Source organism: Sorex araneus, chromosome 5 (assembly GCF_027595985.1).
Source record: "Sorex araneus isolate mSorAra2 chromosome 5, mSorAra2.pri, whole genome shotgun sequence".
Taxonomy (NCBI): domain Eukaryota; kingdom Metazoa; phylum Chordata; class Mammalia; order Eulipotyphla; family Soricidae; genus Sorex; species Sorex araneus.
This window is the reverse complement of record NC_073306.1, coordinates 43,091,699-43,096,896: the sequence shown is the minus strand read 5'-3', so window position 1 is coordinate 43,096,896 and position 5,198 is coordinate 43,091,699.

Here is a 5,198-nt window from a genome sequence, read left to right as displayed (position 1 = left end):
ACGCACGCCACGCACTCCCCGCTCGTCGCTCGCACTGGCCCTTCGCCGCGTCCATCATTCCGTTTCGAGCGCGACAGACACTGGAACGCACCAATCAGAAGGCGACGCTGGGAAAGGGCGCTTTTGATTGGGTAGAGTAGTGCGCTAGTAAGGAAGAGGCGGGCGGGATCCGTGCGGAGGCGGGCGGGGGGGAGGAGGCGGGGCTCGCGCCGGAGCGCGGCGTGGGCGGGAAGAGGTGAATGAGACCGGCCCGAGGCAGGGCGACAAGTTCTAGTTAAGCTTTTGACAGTTATGACAGCGGCAACTTGGGTGGAGTCCTCCGATATTACCTGTGGGCTTGTAAATGGGTAAAATCAGTCTCTAAGACTGACGGTATTTATCAAATATCACTTGGAACAGCAATTTTATTTCTAAGGAATTCAAAAGAAATAATCAAGGAAACGGGTAAAGTCTGTGTTAAGAAATAAAGGCAGGGCTAAAATTGTATATAGCAAAGATAAACATCTGTCGCGTACAAATAGCCCCGAAGTCTCAAACGGAAAGTCAGTATCTTAAATGTTCAGCTTAAGACGAGATTGGTTAGGGCTGAGAGTATCATGGGTAAGTCGCTTGCTCTGCTTTCAGTCGACCCGTGTTTGATCCCGGGCACCCCATTTAGCCCCTTGAGTGTCCTCTTGGAATGAGCACAGAGCCAGGAGTAAACTCTGGATACCGCAGATGTGGCCTCAAAGCAAAATAAAATAAAACCCACCCCTTAAAAAGAAGGAAAAAGGAAAAAAGAGAGATTGGCTAAATAAATTGCAACAGATTTGCACACTGTAACCTCTTCATTGTATCAGATTATGGGGGAGGGGGAATATTCACTAAACAAGATACAGAATTGCAGTTGCCACGGAACCCTACTTTTATTTGATAGAGCAGCAATCTGTGTAATGGGATTTCAGGAGTATCTTTCTTCCTTGTGCATTTTATATTTTCAAAAACTTTTATAATGCAATCCACAATAAAGGTGGGTTTGAGGGGCTGGAGCAATAGCATAGTGGGTAGGGCGTTTGCCTTGCACACGACTGACCCAGGTTTTATTCCCAGCATCCCATATGGTCCCCTGAGTACCACCAGGAGTAATTCCTGAGTGCAGAACCAGGAGTAACCCCTGTGCATTGCCGGGTGTGACCCAAAAAGCTAAAAAAAAAATAACAACTGTTTTTTTGTTTGTATTTTATGTTTTTCTTTTTTTTCTTTTTCTTTTTTTCTTTTTCTTTCTTTCTTTTTCCTTTATGTCTTTTTTTTTTTTTTTGCTATTTAAGTAAAAGGGTTTTATTTAGGAAAAATGAGAGAAGAGAGAGAAACAGGAACCCCATAAAGTAAAAGAAAGGAATTACATCCAAGTTGGACGAGGGTGATTCCAGACTGGAATGTGCCAATAGACATTAACAATAAGAAAACCTTTTGAAATCAGGAAAAGGTGATATTTTGCAGAAGAAACAAGCTTTTCTTAGACAGGAAAAATAACTTCTATAGCTTGTGTGTGAAAGTTTAATTTACACCCCTATGAAGCAATCTCTAAGGCCCTGGCAGCCCAAGCCCAGCCCCAAGGGCCCTTCTTGGTCAAGATTGTGATTATGAAATAATTGTTTCCCCATAGTCTTATTTATTTATTTTTATTTGTTCTTTGGGCCAAAACCACTGCTACTGGGGGGGCTGTTACTGGCTTAGTACTCCAGGATCGCTCCCTGTGGTGCTTGGCTTCCAGCTAGAGAAATCACAGGGGTCTCCGGGAAAGAGAAAGGACTTGAGGGGTCCAGAAGATTCAGGATGTGCACAAATTCTAATGAGGGACAGGAAGTCAAAACAAGTAGGCCAAGCACACAGGTCAAGTCATGGCCCAAGAGAAAGTCTGGTTGGAAAGGCCCTTTGCACCATCCGTCACCCAGGGCTGCTGGACTCTCACCTGCCTCCCAGAGCAGGCCCTGCCACTTTGCCTCTATCCCTCAGAGGTTAAAGTACTGGGCAAACACATGTGCTGGTCAAGTGTCTGGTCATGTGATCACTCCCCGCTAACAGTTGCTAGGAACAGAGAGATAACAGAGACAGGGAGATAGAGAGATCACGATCTATCCAGTAGGCTTTGGGCAACTGGAAGGTTCACGTTTTCTGAAGCTTTCTTGCAGGGGACACTGAAGAGGAGAGAAATGCAAATCTCAAACAAGCTGAGAAATGTTTCTGTTGGAGTGGGCCAGAGAGACAGTATGGGGGCTGACCCCAGGCCAAAACTACATATGGGTCCCGAGCACTGCCCATAGTGATCCATGAACGCAGAGCTAAAAGAACACCCCGAACGCTGATGAGTGTGGCCTCCCCCAAAAAATAAAACAAAAAAGAGACAGGTGTTTCTGTTGGAGTTTTGTGAATGACTACATTATTCATACAGCAAAAGAGACTCTTGCAGATGGATAAATGAAGGGTTAGAAGATGGAAAGATTAGTCTGATTACCTGGAATGGCCTGATATAACAAGAGGGAGCCAGGGAGCCAGAGAAGGTAGTCTGATGAGATAAGAGCTAAGAATGGTGTGATTGATTTCTGATTGGGGCCACAAGTCCAGGAAGATGGCAGCTGGAAAAGTAAGGTAGTAGAATGTCCCCAAGAAGCTCCAAAGGAAGTAGAATGTCCCCAAGAAGCTCCAAAGGAAGTAGAATGTCGAATGTCCCCAAGAAGCTCCAAAGGAATATATCTTTCTGCTCATGTCTTCATTTTTTTAAATTTCTTTTGCTTTTTGGGTCCCACCCGGCGATGCACAGGGGTTACTCCTGGTATTACCCCTGGAGGTGCTCAGGGGACCATATGGGATGCTAGGAATCGAACCCGGGTCGGCCACGTGCAAGGCAAACGCCCTACCTGCTGTACTATTGCTCCAGCCCCTCATGTCTTCATTTTATCCCCATTTTGTACTTTAAATTTTCAGAATGGACTGGAGCGATAGTACAGCGTAGTATCATAGTATCGTAGTATCGTGCCTTGCATGTGGCCAACCCGGGTTCGATTCTTCCATCCCTCTCAGAGATCCCAGCAAGCTACCAAGAGTATCCCACCCGCACGGAAGAGCCTGGCAAGCTACCCGTGGCATATTTGATATGCCAAAAACAGTAACAAGTCTTACAATGGAGTTACTGGTGCCTACTCAAGCAAATCGATGAACAATGAGACGACAGTGCTACAGTGCTAATCTTCAGAATTGTTAAGTCAACACATTTTTGTTGTCTCAAACCACCAAATCTGTAGAAATTTGTTATAGCAGCAGTAGAAAACAATTACGTGCTTTGGGTACAACAATAAAAACAGACTCAGGGGGCTGGAGTGATAGCACAGTGGGTAGGGCGATTTGCTTTGCACGTGGTTGACCTGGGTTCAATCCCCGGCATCCCATATGGTCCCCCCAGCACCACCAGGAGTAATTCCCAAGTGCAGAGCCAGAGGAACCCCTGAGCAATGCTGGGTGTGACCCAAAAAGAAAAAAAAGGACCCAGGCTACATTAAGCAAGAAAGGGATTCATTGGGAGGATACTAGTGCATAAAGAAAGAGGATCCAGGGGCTGGAGGGATAGCACAGCGGGTAGGGCGTTTGCCTTGCACGCGGCCGACCCGGGTTCAAATCCCAGCATCCCATATGGTCCCCTGAGCACCGCCAGGGGTAATTCCTGAGTGCAGAGCCAGGAGTAACCCCTGTGCATCGCCAGGTGTGACCCAAAAAAGCAAAAAAAAAAAAAAAAAAAAAAGAAAGAGAGGATCCAGCCCACTTGGGTCATGTATCCATCAGGAGTATATGGATAGTGCATGGGTATTGACTATTTCCCCTCTTTATATTCCCGGTGGGAAGACCTCTTTTAGAGTGAAATGCTTTTCTCTTCCTCTACTTCCTCATCCTATCAGAGAAATGACCTTCTGATTGGTGAGTTGGAAAGCCTGAATGGAACTCAATTCAATTCTTCCTCCCTCTTTCTCATTCACACCTACCTGTCCCCAAGGAGCATGTCTTTTGACTCTCTTCCTCCAGGCTCTGAATTTTTCAGTGCCTGGTTCTCACCCAGAAACATCACAATTTTTCCAGCAGTTCCTGGAGCTAATAGAGAAGAGGAATATTTGGGTTTAGTATTAGCAAGTCCACTTGTCCATTACACCTTAAGGATCATGCCAACAGCTTTGTCATAAGGGTGAAATTTGTTTCTCTCTGCCTTATTGTCTATGATAGTTTACACTTTGGAACTTAACTTGGTTGAGACTATTCTCTATTTAGTCTGGACTCAGGGACTGGAATGATCCAGCTCAGCTGTTTCCTATATCCATGTTATCTGACTCAAGATTCAAAACCCTGGCTGGACTTAGATCTCAGGTTGACCCCTGGACAAATGTGAAGAGGACAATAATTGATGACTGTTTTAAGATTACAGGAAAGAGGACTGGAGCAATAGTGCTGTGGGTAGGTTCTTCTCTGGCTTGAAGTCATCCTGAGTTTGATTTCTGGTACCCCATATAGCCCCCCAAGCCCCGCCAGGAGTAATCCCTGAGCACAGAGCCAGGAGTAGGCCTTGAGTCCCACAGAGTGTGGCCCAATACCAACCAAGCAAACAAAAAAAATAGCAGGAAAGAGGCTGGAGATGATGCAAAGGACTGGAATAAATGCTTCGCATGAGAGGCCTGGATTCAATCTCTGGAACTGCATCGTACCCTGACCACTGCTAAGGTTGGCCCCCAAACAAATAAATAAGGTTATAGGAAATGTCTGGAAGAAGTGAATCCTGGAGAGCAAATGATGATAATTTCCAAAATAAGAGGTAAGAACTCTTAGGCAGGGGGCCAGAGTGATAAACAGTGGGTAGGGTGCTTGCCTTGTATGGCCAACTTGGGTTCGATCCCCAGCACCCCATACAGTTCCCTGAGCCCACCAGGAGTAGCTCCTGAATGCAGAGTCAGGAGTAACCTCTGAGTATCACCAGGTATGTCCGCTACCCACCCCCCCCTAAAAAAAAAACAATCAAATCTTAGACAGATAGCCATGAGAGATGTCCACCGATGGTCCATTTTTATTTTTATTTTTATTTTCTGGTGGGGGCTGGGTGTTGGGCCATCCCTGGTTGTGCTCAGGGGCTATTGCTGGCTCTATGCCCTGGAATGACTGTTGGCAGTGCCCAGGGGATCATA